Source organism: Nycticebus coucang, chromosome X (genome assembly GCF_027406575.1).
Source record: "Nycticebus coucang isolate mNycCou1 chromosome X, mNycCou1.pri, whole genome shotgun sequence".
NCBI classification, from domain to species: domain Eukaryota; kingdom Metazoa; phylum Chordata; class Mammalia; order Primates; family Lorisidae; genus Nycticebus; species Nycticebus coucang.
The window spans coordinates 14319588-14335023 of NC_069804.1; positions in this window are offsets into that span (position 1 = coordinate 14319588).

The following is a 15436-nucleotide window of genomic DNA, read 5'->3' on the forward strand; positions in this document are numbered from 1 at the left end:
TTGATGTGCATTCTTCAACCTTCTCTCTTGGCGCAGCTCTAAACCACCAGGTTACTTGCTCAATTTCTGTCCTTTAACTCTCCTTCTGGACGGGAGCCTCTGTGGAAAGCTGGCTTCAGTCAGCCATCTTGTCTCCGCCCTCCCTAATATGTTAAATTAATGTAATAGAAATGAAGTCTTCAAGATATTTAGGTTCACTTAAATAATTAGTATAAAACTACAGGGTTGGGGGGGGTATTCCCTGACCCCTTCCAGATGCAAAATCATATTGGATTAGATTTCCTAGTGGTTTTATGGTTTCTCTGGATCAAGTTAGGTACCATGGAAACTGTGACTACAATGGAGTTATGTCATTTCAAGGAGCAAGGAGAGCAGTCTTCACTGGGGAGAACTTCCACTGGGGATAGGGAGTGTTGAACCAATTGTTCAAAATATGAATGGGAAATGGAGTGTGAAGATTCAATTTGGCACCAGAAACTTTTTGGGGAACCACCATCTAGGTTGGGATGGATCTTTATGGTGCCTAGCAAAGGCTCAATAAATAAATTTATTATCAAGTTATCAATAAAAGCTTAGTTCACTGGAAATGATGTGTACATGGGTGGGCTTGTCAGTTGGCAGGCATCTGTGAACAAAGACATTCCTCTTGTCCTGAGCCACTTGGGAATTTGTATCTGGTCCTAGATCACATCTACCATGAAGAAGCATTGCTTAGGTGAATGCTCCTATAATTCCTTATGGAGCATAGCACTGGCTTTCACTGATAATTGTACCCATAAAACATTTGCCTTTTCCATCAAAGAATAAAAGGTAATGTTCCTGATCTTGTTTATTCTGTGTTCTGTATTTAAAAAAAAATCACTCTGGAAGGTGACTGACTTCAAATCACCAGCTAATGTGAAATTCATAAGAATTTTGTTATGATAGAAAAATATTATATTGGATATACAGAATTGCTTCTTTATTCTCACTGGTATTCTCATAGCAGAAAATAAACATTTCTTTTTCCTCCAAGGAAAATATGTAGTAACTTTACCCCAGAAACCTCCATTCTAATTGTGTGAGACAGACTCAATCTCTAGCATTGTCATTCCATTAGGGAATTTGCAATAAATCTTAATGATACATGCAAATACACCAATCTAATGGTCCATTATAAAAGAAATGACTGGCTGTGATCACTTGTTTCCAACAATTTATATGATTTCTCACCTCCTGCTGGTAAAAAGTTCCAGTAGGCAGGGAACTCAATGCGGGTTTCTTTTTCTTTCTTTCTTTTTTTTTTTTAACAGCAAGGCATATTAGAGTGAAAAGAGAAGACTCAGAAAAAGTATTGTTCTTTTCTTCTATGTGCATGAAAATTTTGATAGATTTTCATAACCTGGCATAATTCTGGGCTTTTGATTTGAAAACCACCTACAAGTAGTTATGCGTGGGTGTTTTTGTTGTTCCCCTGGTGTTTGCATTCTTTTTGATCCCCTCCTCAGCAGAGCTATCTCTATGCTATGAGTGTAGAAAAACAGAGGGGAATGGATAAAATTCAGTGTGAGAGGAAAAAAATTTTGAATGGGTTTCATTCGTTTAAGAAATCAATGGGTTCCCTCCTCCCTTGAGAAATCTTAACTTTTTCTTACTAGATATGGCTTGATATGCGTATATGAAACCAGAGTTTGAGTCACTTATGACACCAGATTATAAATTCCTGCGCAGGGTCCACGTCTTATTCATCTGTGCAGTCTCCAGACTTGGCACAGCATAGAACTCCAATTAAACTCAGTTTTTTTAATTGAATCCAATAAGCCAAACCAGTTGCCCAAACTCTTATCACAACTTTTATCCCTTAATGCCTGTGTTAACATAAACAGGCAGGATGGCTTTATTGGCAGAAAGTAACAGACAGCCGGGCAAAGACATGTACACTGGGTGGGGGCTGGCAGACACATGCAACAATCACCAGATTTCATTCTGGTTCCAGTGTACCATATAAGGGACCACTGAGGGAAAGGTTTGGGGGCGTATTGGTTAGGTCATGGTAATAAAGGTAGTTTGGAAAACACCTAACACTACCTACCCCAGCTATTTAGGGCCCTTGCAGTTCATCTAATTCCATATAGCATTTGGGGAAAAAAAATCTGTGGAAAGCACAGATCCACATAACTGCAACAAAACCAGGGCTAGAGCATGTCTGCTTTCCTCTCTGTCTGACAACTGCCTCTTTTACTTGCCCCCTAAACATGGCAGAAGATGGTTGTCTCTATTATTTTTGAATTTACATCACCTTTGTTTAAGGGAACAGTAGGGCCTGATTTGTGACTTTGATGACAAAGGTCTGCTCAGCTTGGCTCAATCCCTGACTCAATATTTGAGGGCTAGGGAGTGGATTAGATAGTAATGAATGTGACTGCCAAAGACCACTCTTGGGTGGGAGGGCACTTCTCAGAAAAGGGAACAAGTGGGCTAGGCAGATAGCCTAGCAGGCCAATAATAGAATAAAAAAGAAAAAAAGGAAAATTTCCTTTTGCCCAGAGGGGAAAGTACAACAAGAATAGGTATATAGATGAAGCAACCAGTAAATAATATGTGCAAATTTATGGACAGCAGCTGAACTGGATCGATAGCTCTCATAAATATTCATTCATCTGCCAGCACAGGGAAAAGGTTTTTAATTAAAACCTTTTTAGAATCAAGCCCGAGGAATGGTTGTGACAAAGAATACGTGTCCAGTATTTATTCTTCCCTTCTGCTATGAAAACAGTTGGGGAAATTTCTTGCACAGCTAAAAGAGTACATTTCCTAACTTCTTGTGTAGCAAGGTGTCACCAATGAATTGTATGCTGCATTTGTCTGCAAATAGTGGGTCTTCTCAGGAAACATTTTTTCCAAAAAGGGGCACATAGTTAGTAAATGTCCTTTGTGTTTTCTATTCCTTTTCCTTTATCCTGGATGGAATGCAGTTGTGATGACAAGATCCTCAGCATCCATTTTGGAACACGAGGTGACCTTGAGGATTATAGTCATACTCTAAGAATGAAGGAATATAAATACAGGAGGTGTCTGGCTCCAGAATGACATCACGGTCCTATCATTACTATCACTGCACTGCTAAACCACAGACTTGTATGAGAGGGAAATAAACCCCCCTTTTGTTTAAACCTTTTTTATCTCTAGTCTCTATGACTGGCAGCTGAATGTAAATCCACACCAGGTTAAGAAGTCTCTCTGTTCAATTGAGAGCATTATGTGATTGATTGATGGTGACTGATAAAAACAAAATTCATGACATGACCCATCACTGAAACTAGTTTGTTCTGATTCTGACTAATTTCCATAGTGGCTAAAATCTATTAAAACAAACTGATACGCAGATAAGATAGATAAACTCATGTTGCCTTTTTACAAAGCCTTCCATAGAGGTTATTAGAATATGTCTTGAAGAGAATCACAGGGAGCAACATTGGTTGATGGCCTCAGGTGCTGGGCTGTGAAATTCATCTCCACATTTAAGGCAAGGCCCTGTCTTCTAAGAGTTGTTCCCGCATGACAGAAGAGTGTGAAAGGAATACTATGGCAGGTTTGTTCTGGAGGGACGTGGAATTCCTCTAGTGCCTGATTTTGGCTTGAGGACTCCCTGGTGGCCTTGCCAAACCATCCTTGGACTACATGGCAGGACACTTCCATCCAACTATTTCTCACTGTTTTCTTCACCCACGGTCAGACTTGCATGGTGGCCTGGTGACTCTAGTCTTTCTGGCTCATTCCTCCATTTTCTCTCACAGGCATTTCTCTTTTTTTTTCTTTTTTGTAGAGACAGAGTCTCACTTTATGGCCCTCGGGTAGAGTGCCGTGGCCTCACACAGCTCACAGCAACCTACAACTCCTGGGCTTAAGCGATTCTCTTGCCTCAGCCTCCCGAGCAGCTGGGACTACAGGCGCCCACCACAACGCCCGGCTATTTCACGGGCATTTCTCTTAATAAAATCTTTGCATGATTAACACCATCTTGGCATCTACTTCTATTATACAAGGACCTGGACCAACACACTCATTTGAAGTAGAGTTCATTATAAGTAAAAAGACTGCAAGTAACAAGACTACTACAGTTCAATATTTTCTATTTATTTATTATTTTTATTTTTCAACATTTTCTCCATTCCTGCAGCCTATTAATTTTCGGAGTCCAATTTATGCAAAGATAGATGATTCTTGGCCAAAAATATCACGAAATGTCAGGCTCTCACTTGTCCTTTTCTCCTCATTAAAAAAAAAAAAAAACAAAAAAAACAAAAATGGGTGGCTCAGCGCCTATAGTTTAGTGGTTAGGGCACCAGCCACATATACCAGAGATGGTGGGTTCGAACCCAGCCTGGGCCTGCCAAACAACAATGACAACTATAACCAAAAAAGTAGCTGGGTGTTGTGACGGGTGCCTGTAGTTCCAGCTACTTGGGAGGCTGAGGCAAGAGAATCGGTTAAGCCCAAGAGTGGGAGGTTGCTGTGAGCTGTGATGCCACAGCACTCTACCCAGGGTGACATAATGAGACTCTGTCTCAAAAACAAAAATGGGAAAAGGAAATAATCATCTGTAGCAAATTTCTAGTGCAAATGTTTAGTAGTGTGCTGCGCCCAAGATACTAAAAAGAATGAGGCATGAGATCATGTAGTTTCTCTTCTGCTAGATCATAATTTGGTTGGAGATATAAGAAGGTAGAGGGGGGCTCTGCTTTACACGGTGTTCAGGAAATGAGACTGACCAACCTTTCCCATCTTCAACATGTTGGAGGAAAGAAGGTGGAGAATTACATGGGAGGTGTTTATGGGCCAGGCCCCAAAGTGGGAAACATCACTTCCTGCCTACATCCATTGGCCAGGAATCTGTCACGGGAGGCTGGGAAATGTAGTCCGCCTGGGAGCCAAGGAGGAAATGGGGAACAGATAGCCCCTTCCTTCCCCAGCCACTTAGAAGAGGAAACATAAGAAACAATTAGGCTTTGGTTTCCTCAACAAAAGTAGTTTCTTTTTACAAGAACAGTTCTATATAGTGCTTTCTTTTTATCAATACTCTGCCTGCATCACTTCATTAAAATGTATCAATTTTTAAGGGGATATGGGTGTAATAAAATATTTCATGATAGTTAAACTGTCTTAACATCACTTAATTTACTTGGAGATTTGTTATGCCATCAAGTATTCTCAGACTACTTGGAACAGATTGCAAAGCTGCCTGATCAAAATTCTCATTTCCTATTTATAGGCAGATTATAGTTCAGATCCAGATGTTGAATGGAGGAGCAGGTAGGGAATTTTATCTTGTGTTTCATAGGCATGGCAAGTGAAAAGATGAATGGTATTTTCTTTTTAGAAGCACAAACAAATGGCAAGCCTTGGATATGAATTGGACCCTGAATAAAATATATATTTAGGATCAAACCAAATTTCTGTAAATTCGAATACAAAAGGCTATTGTGTAAATTCAAAATAAAACTATTTCAATATGGTAATGATTCTTTGTATTAAACATCACCCAAAGATGTAAATTTTAGTTTTAGCAGTGCATTAAACTAAATCAACACTTTACTTAGAATATTTCCGATTTTGAGGGTGGGATGGGTTGGGGAAGGGGACAGGATTAGGTATAAAATTTTCTCCACAACACCGTCAGCATATATTTTTCTAACTTGTATTAGCTATTTGGCAATCCAAGCTGCATGATAACAATTGTATACCCCAATTTCTCAAAAGTTCTAACTACTGCATCAGACCATACAAAGTCAGAATTTAATTAAAAATGGCATTTGCAAAAGGGTAACAGTAACCAAAACCATCACTTTTTAGTTTAGTTCCATAATATCTCCAGTTAAAGAAAATTTACTTCCCAGTAACACTTTATAAATTTGGCACTTTAAATTCAGAAAGGATCTTAAAGGTCAAATAGTACAACCTTTTCATTTCACAGTTGAGAGAACTGAATCTCAAAAAAAAGCTGAAGGTTGCATAGCTAATTAGTTACACAGCTAGGTTTAAAAACCAAGTTCATCCTTCCATCCATTCATCCATCTATTCATTCATTCATCCAGCCATCTACCTACCCAACCAACAAATATTTATTGAGTGCCCACTGTGAAGATGCTTGCTTGATGTTGACAGTACAATGATGAACAAGAGGAGACAAGGTTTCTGTTCTTCTGGAAGAGATAAACATCAATTGAATGGTTTTATCAATATGTTGCCATGAAAGAGAACTGCACTATGTTTTGAGAGCATAAAATAGGGGCTGACATTGTCTAGTAGGTCATGAATTTTAAACTGGCAGCTGGAATTTGAGTGTGAACATTATTCAAGATGGCGTTGAAAGGTAGACAGGGATTATCTTCAACAAAGAGACCATCTCCCATTCCTGTTGAGTTTTTATAATGACTTGAAGTTTGAACTTGAGCTGTCATTTTGCTACAATGAAGGGCCAAAGGCCATGGTGCCATCACTATGGAAAGCTAAGAAGATACCAGTGAGAAATCAGATCCTTGGAGGAACTGCATGAGTTGCAAAGTCTCACCTGAAGAAAGAAATAATTGTGGGGGGCACTAAGTTGTGGTTTTTATTTGAGTGAGTTTAAATTGGATTTCTTGTCACTTGTAACAAAAAATGCCTCCCTCAAATAGGGAGTCAGCCAAATTAAAATGGCAACCACCGTGTACTTGATGTGATATTTGTCATTTGGTTCATAATTAATGAACATTCACTAAATCAAATGCTCATTTCATCAGTGTGTGGATGTATGGAATGCCTTCTAGGTCTATCTCAATCCTACTCATCCTCAAAGCTCAGGTTAGCCAACTATCTCCCAAGATGTTTGCCCTCTTCTCAACTGCTTCTTCCCTTCTTATTTGTCCATTGATAGTGTGACTCAATCTATGTGATCTTGTATTTTAATGTGTGTTTCAACTACATCTTTTTCTCTTTTGTATCTTTTCAAGTATCATTTCTCAAATTTTGAGATGCATACAGATCAACTGAGGATTTGTTAAAAGAGCAGGTTGTCTCATATATCATAGGTGCACATGTGAAGAAACACTGCATATAACATACTACATAATATAGGTGCTCACTCTGGGTGCGGTAGCTCGCGAAATCAATCCTAGCACTCTGGGAGGCCGAGGTGGGTGAATTGCCTGACCTCTGGGTTTGAGACCAGACTGAGCAAGAGCAAGACCCCCGTCTCTAAAAATGGCCGGGCATTGTGGCAGGCACCTATAGTCCCAGCTATTTGGGAGGCTGAGGCAAGAGAATCACTTGAGCCCAAGAATTTGAGGTTGCTGTGAGCTGTGACGCCATGGTACTCTACCAAGGGTGACAAAATGAGACTGTCTCAAAAAAAAAAAAAATATATATATATAGGTGCTCAGTGTATATTTGTATATTTCATAAGTTAAATTGAATTAAAAGTCCAGAAGGGATTTGGGGATTATCAAAAAGTTTTTCCTATAAAGCTCTAAGAATGGGAACCCTTTTCAACTTGTCCCCAGTGATCTCATAACTATGCTGAGTGTCCAAGGCTGAGCTACAACATGCTTAAGAGGCGACCAAAATTTTTGATGACCCTAGCTAAAACTGGCAAGAGAAAGCAAGTCTTATTCCTCAATTCTGCATGAATAAGAATCACAGTGCTAGGATTTTTTGATTAATAATGGATATTTCACCCGCTCTTTGTTCATTTTTCATTTCTGTTCAAGTGCCTTCAATTCCTTCACCTTCGAGGTCTGGTCTGTTCCCGCTAATTTTTGGTTTTTGTTTCAATGGGAAGCACGCTGGTCTAAAGGTAAGCAGTGATGCTTCTACTGAGGCCACAGCTTTGTGTCGGCTAGAAGATATTCATTTCTTCTTCTACCCCTCTGGCTCACCCCTACCTCTTATACATACAGAGCCTTTCTCGTGCATCTGCTGTGGAGATGTGCACACAAGTACACTAGATTTTCCTCAATTTATATGTGAATATAGGCAAGTTTCACAAAATAAAGGAGATGTTAAAAAGCTATAAGAATTCCCATAAGCCCTGATCATAGTGGTCTTTTAAAAAAATAAGAATGGTTGGGCGGCGCCTGTGGCTCAGCCAGTAAGGCGCCGGCCCCATATACCCAGGGTGGCGGGTTCAAACCCGGCCCCGGCCAAACTGCAACCAAAAAATAGCCAGGCATTGTGGCGGGCGCCTGTAGTCCTAGCTACTCAGGAGGCTGAGGCAAGAGAATCGCCTAAGCCCAGGAGTTGGAGGTTGCTGTGAGCTGTGTGAGGCCATGGCACTCTACCAAGGGCCATAAAGTGAGACTCTGTCTCTACAAAAAAAAAAAAATAAATAAGAATGGTGTATCTTAATTGCCCTGTCCTTAGCGTGTTGATTTTTTTTTTTTTGAGACAGTCTCACTGTGTCACCCTGGGTAGAGAGCTACGGCATTATCATAGTTCACGGCAACGTCAAACTCTTGGGATCAAGAGATCCTCTTGCCTCAGCCTTGGAGTGGCTAGGACTACAGGCACCCATCACTATGCCTGGCTAGTTTTTTCCGCTTTTTAAAGTAGAGACAGGGTTTCACTCTTGCTCAGGCTGGTCTTGAACTCCTGAGCTCAAGCAATCTACCCACCTGGGCCTCCCAGAGTGCTAGGATTACACGTGTGAGCCACTGTACCCAGCCTTCCCTTGTTGGTGATAATGGGATTCCCACTCTAGGGTTATGGGGATGACTGAACACATAACACTTGGCAGTGGACAGCTGAGACGGACAACAGTTTTTTTTTGTTGTTGTTGTTGCAGTTTTTGGCCGGGGCTGGGTTTGAACCCACCACCTCCGGCATATGGGGCCGGCATCCTACTCCTTTGAGCCACAGGCGCTGCCCTGGACAACAGTTTATTAATTGCATACACTTACAGTCTTGGGGAGAAAGACTGCATGCCATGTAAGACTACAAGAGGCAGACTGTGTAGGATCAAGAGGATGAGGTGGCCCCTGTGGGAGGATGTGAACTCATTTGAATAGTTCTGCAAGCTGACAGGGAGCTGAAACCCGCTACTCAGGTATAAGCAGGAATTGTGCTTGGTTCCTTGATAAAGAGGGTTATTTGGCTAGAGGGCCTTATCTTTGGTGCCACAATGGGAAGGGGAACTTGCAATCAAGCCATTCAAATGCCTTTCTTGATTTTACCAGATGTCACGGTAGTATTGCCAAATGTAAGTTTTGCTGCCTGACACCCAAGAACCAAACACGAGAGACAAGTGTTAGTGAAGGAAAGTTGGTTTATTCAAGTGCTGGCAGCCCAAGGAGATGGCGGACTGTTGTCTCAAAGACCATCTCATCTCCTCTGCTTACCAAGCACTTTATAAAGGGAAGGTGTAAAGGCAGTTGGTGGCAGAAAGCCAGCTTTGTGCAAATCATCACGACTTGCTTGATGGTTATCGGCAAATAATAGGTCAGCTGGTGGATCTTATCATCAGTAGTCTGCAGTTGGCCTATTGTAGACTTTTGGTCTGTTTTTCCTCAAGGTTCTTTTCTAATCTTGTGCCCCATAGCTGTGTAAGCCAGCAGCAAGTTAATTCTGACCTTTTAAGATACAACAAGTTGAAAGCATACAGGAAGCAAAATGGCTTCCCTTTAGCTAACCTAGTGATATGGTCTGAATGGTCCTTGGAGTGTGCTTACAGTAGCACATATTAATTTGAGATTTACACCACAGGGTCTCTGTTCCTTTCTAAAAATCTAAGTAGGGCTGGTCTAGCTTTTTCTGGCTCCTGGCATATCACCTTAGTTTTACTTTGGGACTAAGGCTCACCCAAGTAATTTTCTTTCTTTTCGGGTTTTGTATTTTCACTTTATCTCTGTAATTCTTCCTGGTTGGATTAGAGTTTATGGAAGGTTCTTTGGTTTTGCGCTTGTCATAAATGCAACTGATTAAGTAATAACAAATAAAATGGGTTCACTGTTTATACACTTAAGTTGTAAGCTTAAAGAGCTATTCTCTTAGGTTGGGTTCCTTAGAAGGCTGTAGGCAGGATGGACCCATGAGGGAGGGAGCAGGATAGGATCTGGGATGGGGAAGCTGAGTGAGGAAATGGTTTTACTTCTTTAGAGAGAGGCTTTGGAATATAAACCATGCCTTGAGGGGAGGGATCTCTTTTGTACCCCCATATCAGTCAGTCATTGGCTGTGGGCAATTTCTGTAGGAGATGGCTGTCATCAGCCCAGGACAATTCTGCAGAGGAGGACAGCTGGGGCATTGGTGCCCTGCCTGGGTAAGTGGGATCTGGGCAGGGCATCAATTGCATCTGCTACATATTCTTCACCTTGTTTAACTTCAGCAATCTAAAATGCAGAATATTGTTGTTATTATCACTATTTTTTCAGATGGGGAAACTGAGGCATGAAAAAAGCATGGCTAAAATGAAGTCAGCATTCCAACCCAGATAGCCTGGCACCCATTTTTTTTTTTTTTTTGGCTTCCTTCTTTTTTGGCACCCATTTTTTAGAGCATTACAAGGGAAGCATGCTTGATAATTCCAAGGTCTATTGTAGCTCTTCATTTTATGCTTTTCATTTAATTCAATTCATGAACTATGCCTTGATCACCAATATTGTGAAGAGTTGTCTCAAGGGAGTGTTTTACTGAAGGGCCTGCATTACACTGTGTCCCTCTCCACCAGAGGATTTGATGTGGAAAAACCCTTTGGCTCATTTTGTTCAACACTTCAAATTACGTAATTAACTATGCATACTTTTTGGATTCAGTCTCAAACTGTCTGATGAGTTTGTTCTCTTTAAATCATCCATGCGAAGTAATCTCCTCATAAAATATGTCTTTTAATGAGGAAATGTGACAATGGATCTTCATTTAAGTCAATAATTAAGGAATATCTTGGATAGGAACATTATCTCAGCTTTCAGCATTTTTTCCCTTATGAGTGTTTTTTATCTTCAAGCAAATAGCTTGAAGGAAGGAAGCAGATGATTAAAGAGTTTCTGGATAAGACCTCCATTTAGTCTTTTCTGGGTTTTAGTGCCAAAGGGAGGTTGCTGTGAACCAAGGGCCATCTGTAAAAGAGGGTCATCCATCTTCTTGTAACTTTACCTCATTGTTTAAAAAAATGGGATGGGCATTCATCAGCAGTGATGCCTTGGGAGAAGAGGAAGACTGCTGGATAGGTTAAGTTTGAACCTAAGATTTTCTAAATTTAAGTTTTGTGTATTAAAAAACTAGATAATACATTACATGGTTTAAAATTCAAAAAGGTGTTATAGCAAGGAGTCTCTCTCCCTTATCTTGCAGGTACCCAGTTCCCTTTCCCAAAGGCAACCAATGTTTTCGGTTTCTTGATTATCTTTTCAGAAGTTTTTTTTTTTTTTTTTTTTTAGATAGAGCCTCAAGCTGTTGTCCTAGGTAGAGTGCTGCGGCATCACAGCTCACAGCAACCTTCAACTCCTGGGCTCGAGCGATTCTCTTGCCTCAGCCTTCCAAGTAGCTGAGGCTACAGTTGCCCACCACAACGCCTGGCTATTTTTTGGTTGTAGTTGTCATTGTTGTTTGGCAGGCCTGGGCTGGATTCAAATCCACCAGCTCTGGTGTATGTGGCTGGCACCTTAGCTGCTTGAGCTACAGGTGCCAAGCCTCTTTTCAGAAATTTTTATGACTATTGAAGAAAGTACATTTAATCATTTCCCAAGATCTTTGAAAATTCTGTGCTGAGGGTAGAAGCAGGAAAACTCATGTATTAGTTTTCTAGGTCTACAGTAACAGATTACCACTAACTAGGTGGCTTAAAGCAACAGAAATTTATTCCCTAACACTTCTATAGGGTAGAAGCCCAAATTCAAGGTGTCATAGGCTCATGCTGTCTCAGGTCTCTAGGGAAGAATCTTTCCTTGCCACATTTCCCAACTTCTGATAGTTGCTGGCAATCCTTGGCCTTCCTTGCCTTGTAGACACATCATACAATATCTGCCTCTGTGGTCATGGGGTGTTCTCCCTGGGTGTGTCTGTGTCCAGATTTTCTTCTTCCTATAAGGACCTCAGTCATTGGATCAGAGCTCACCTTAATATAGGATGGCCTCATTTTAACTTGATTACATTTGTAAAGACCCTATTTCCAAATAGGGTCACAGTCACAGGTATTAGGGGTTAGGACTGCAACATACCTTTTTTAGGGGGCGCCATTCTACCCATTTCAATTCATAATGTTATAATTTCAAAGTTTTTAGCAGACTTTGTCAAGAAGTAGAGTTGAATTCACCCTTGAGCTATGGAATGGGGTTGAAATTTCCTTCATTTTGGAGAAAACAAATACTCAACAGATCTTTCCTTTTCATAGACATGAATCAAAGAACCACAGCAGTAAATGGAGATTTATGAATCTCCAATGACATCAAGACAGCAAGTTGTTTTGGATGAAAATGAAAGAGGTTACGTTCTTCCCAAGTTTTTTTTGACTCCTACCTATATAGTAAGACATCATGGCCCTAAACAAACAAATGTTTGAATATATATATATATATATGAATAGATATAACTGAAATAAAACTTGCTCCACGAAATAATATGTACATTTATTGTTTGAAATGAACTCTGATATTTTCTATTCTAGTCTTTCATTTTGTCTTCTTAAGACCATTAATTGGTTGCCACCTACAGTATGAATACCATTTTTCAGTGATGTTTCTTCCCTGAGAAGGGGTGTGTAGATTTCAGTGCCTGCATACTGTTACTTATTGTCATAGAGGTATTTGTGGATGGCAGGATTGAAGGGGAGGATTAGTCATCAATTCCTCAGGGAGGAGTGAAAGTCTTTGAAAGGGAATTGAACCCAGCTAGTCATTTCAGTTCAGTGTAGACTGGTCTGCTGGTGCCATACAAGCATATTACTCAAATTTATGTGTCAGACTTGGAGAAACATATTAATGTTGGGCTGTTGTGTTTCAATGTCTTCTTGGATTCCTAGGACCAAGATTGGGGAATGGAGGTTGTCAATCATCTGGGAAAATCCTGGAGTTGAAATGAAGACTGGATGATATTTTTAAGGGAGAAAGAACTGTCTCTGGGATGTGTGACTCCAGGGAAAAGGGAGCTCAAGGACGCTTTTATTGGCGCAGGGGAAGAAAGGGGAAAAAATGAAGAAGGTTAACTCTTTCAAGCAATGGAGAGGCTGGGGAGATGGGCAGAGGCACTCTTTAGGGACTAGCTGTGACCTCTGTTTTAGGTCAATGTAATGAGTGCTCTTGGTGTCCATCTAGATCCCTTTAAGGGATCATGCACATGTCCCTCAGCTGCTATGAGTGTTGCCTGTTAACAGCTCTTAGCTGCCTCCGGGGAATTGCCCCTGGAAGAATGGTGGTGTGTTACCCCATACCCTGAGTGGCTGTGGCCATGACTGGCACAGAGGTACAAAAATGCTGACAACCCCCTTGCCTTCAGAATGGCAGTATCCTCTGGTTCAATTTGGACTTCAGAATTCTTCTTGAGATTAGGCTGAAACTGGGCTCCCCAGGAGAGCCTCAGCCCCTTCCCCTGCCCTGTCCTGCTTCCCTCCTTCCTCTTCTCCTGAGAGTTCTCCCCCAGTAAACCACAGGCAGGAGAATTCTCAGACCCAACCTAACTTGATAATAATTTCTTCAATCCATAGTTTTATTATTACTCATTCTTTTCTTTTTTATTACCTATTATTTTCTTATTACCTATTATTTTCTTATTACTATAGGCTGTAGCCTTCCATTTCCCTCCTGCACCATGGGTGGAGGGAAGGAGTGGCCTGAAGCCAGTAGATAACTGGTCAGCAGGTAACAAGTAAGGCAAATTTGTAGAAGGAAGAGTCACAACAAAGTCTGGACTTCCACTGGCAAGTGAGATGGGATTGAAGTCATTGTAATTTGGGGACCAGGAATAAATTGATCTCATCTTTTCTGCATAGGCTGTTGGCATATTAGTTTCCAGTTGCTGCTGTAGCAAATTGCCACAAACTCAGTAGTTTAAAGCAACACAAATTTGCTATTTTTCAGTTTTGGAGGTCAGAAGTCCAAAATGTGTTTTCAGAGCCATGTTCCCTCTGGGTACTCTAAGAGAGCATCCATTTCCTTGCCTTTTCCAGCTTCTGGAGGTCATCTGGCTCTTTCCTCAGTCTTCAAAGCCAGAAGCAACAGAACCCATTTCTGTCTCTGCCCCTCCACTTCTGTCATCATATCTCTTCCCTGACTCTGAGGAGTCTCATGTCCCTTTTACAAGGCCCCTTGTGAACACAGGGGGCTCATCTAGATAATTTGGGATAATCTCCCCATGTCAAGAGCCTTTATTTAATAACACCAACAAAATTTCTTTTGCAGCATAAGGTCATTTATTTGTAGGTTCCTGGTATTAGCTCATGGGCATCTTTCCGGGAGTTGGGGGCCGTTACTTAGCCTATCACAGTTGGGGAGACCCAGACACAAAAGTTATATTTGCCTTTCAACATGTAGCTTCATGTTCAATGCCCAGAATCAATTTTGCTGAGTTAACAATGACTTGATATTCAAAGATTTGATTGCAATGCTGTGTGCGCCTACCCTTCACTCTTTTTATATAAGATTTAGTTTCTACCAGGACTTGGAGCTGGTCCAATATAGGCCCTTACCCCAATACCAAAGCCACGGTTCTGAGTCACACAAGCCCAGAGAATACAGGGGCTGTGTGACACAGCTGTGCCCATTCACCAACAACCTTTCTTCTGGGATGATTTGACAAGGGGGGAACTGAACTGTGAGCACCATCTCTACTAGGTTGGTCCAACCTTCAACCAGATCTTTTGGGAACTCAGCAAAACCATAAAGAATAGGATGAAATGACTCTTTTCTGACCACTAAGGGTGTCTATGTATATTTGGTTGATCATTTGTAGCTATTAATGAAGCATGGGGAGATGGAAAATAAGCACCATCAGCCCCACTCCGACCTCACTCTCAATTTGTCTCTTTTCCTGTCTCTTGTCCTCTTTGTCCCTGATTTGTTATGTATTACACCTCTTTACAATCTTTTCAACATCATAATCAGGTTCAGGGCTCCAGACACAGTCTGTAGTCCATGCAAATGAATCCTGGAACCACTGTTTAGTAAGGCACTAAGATAAGGTGGCATATGCTTTCTTTCTCTGTTACATAAAAATGCCTTCGTGGACAGCAACTCATGATTAATGTTAGCCAAGGGAGGGATGGTATCAGAGGGTGCTGTCATTGCTATCAGTAATTTTTCCTTTGTATTCCTCAAATTACTGTCAAAGGTCATTGAGAGGGAAGTTAGCTAGGCATTATTTTGCCCAGTAAAGTATATCTGGCTGAAATATTTCCTGTTTTCTGTCAATGCATTGCTGTCCTGATATGAAAGAAGTAATTTGACCCCTCAGCAAGGGCTGTATGGTGTCTTTGGCTTCTCATACCTTGAGT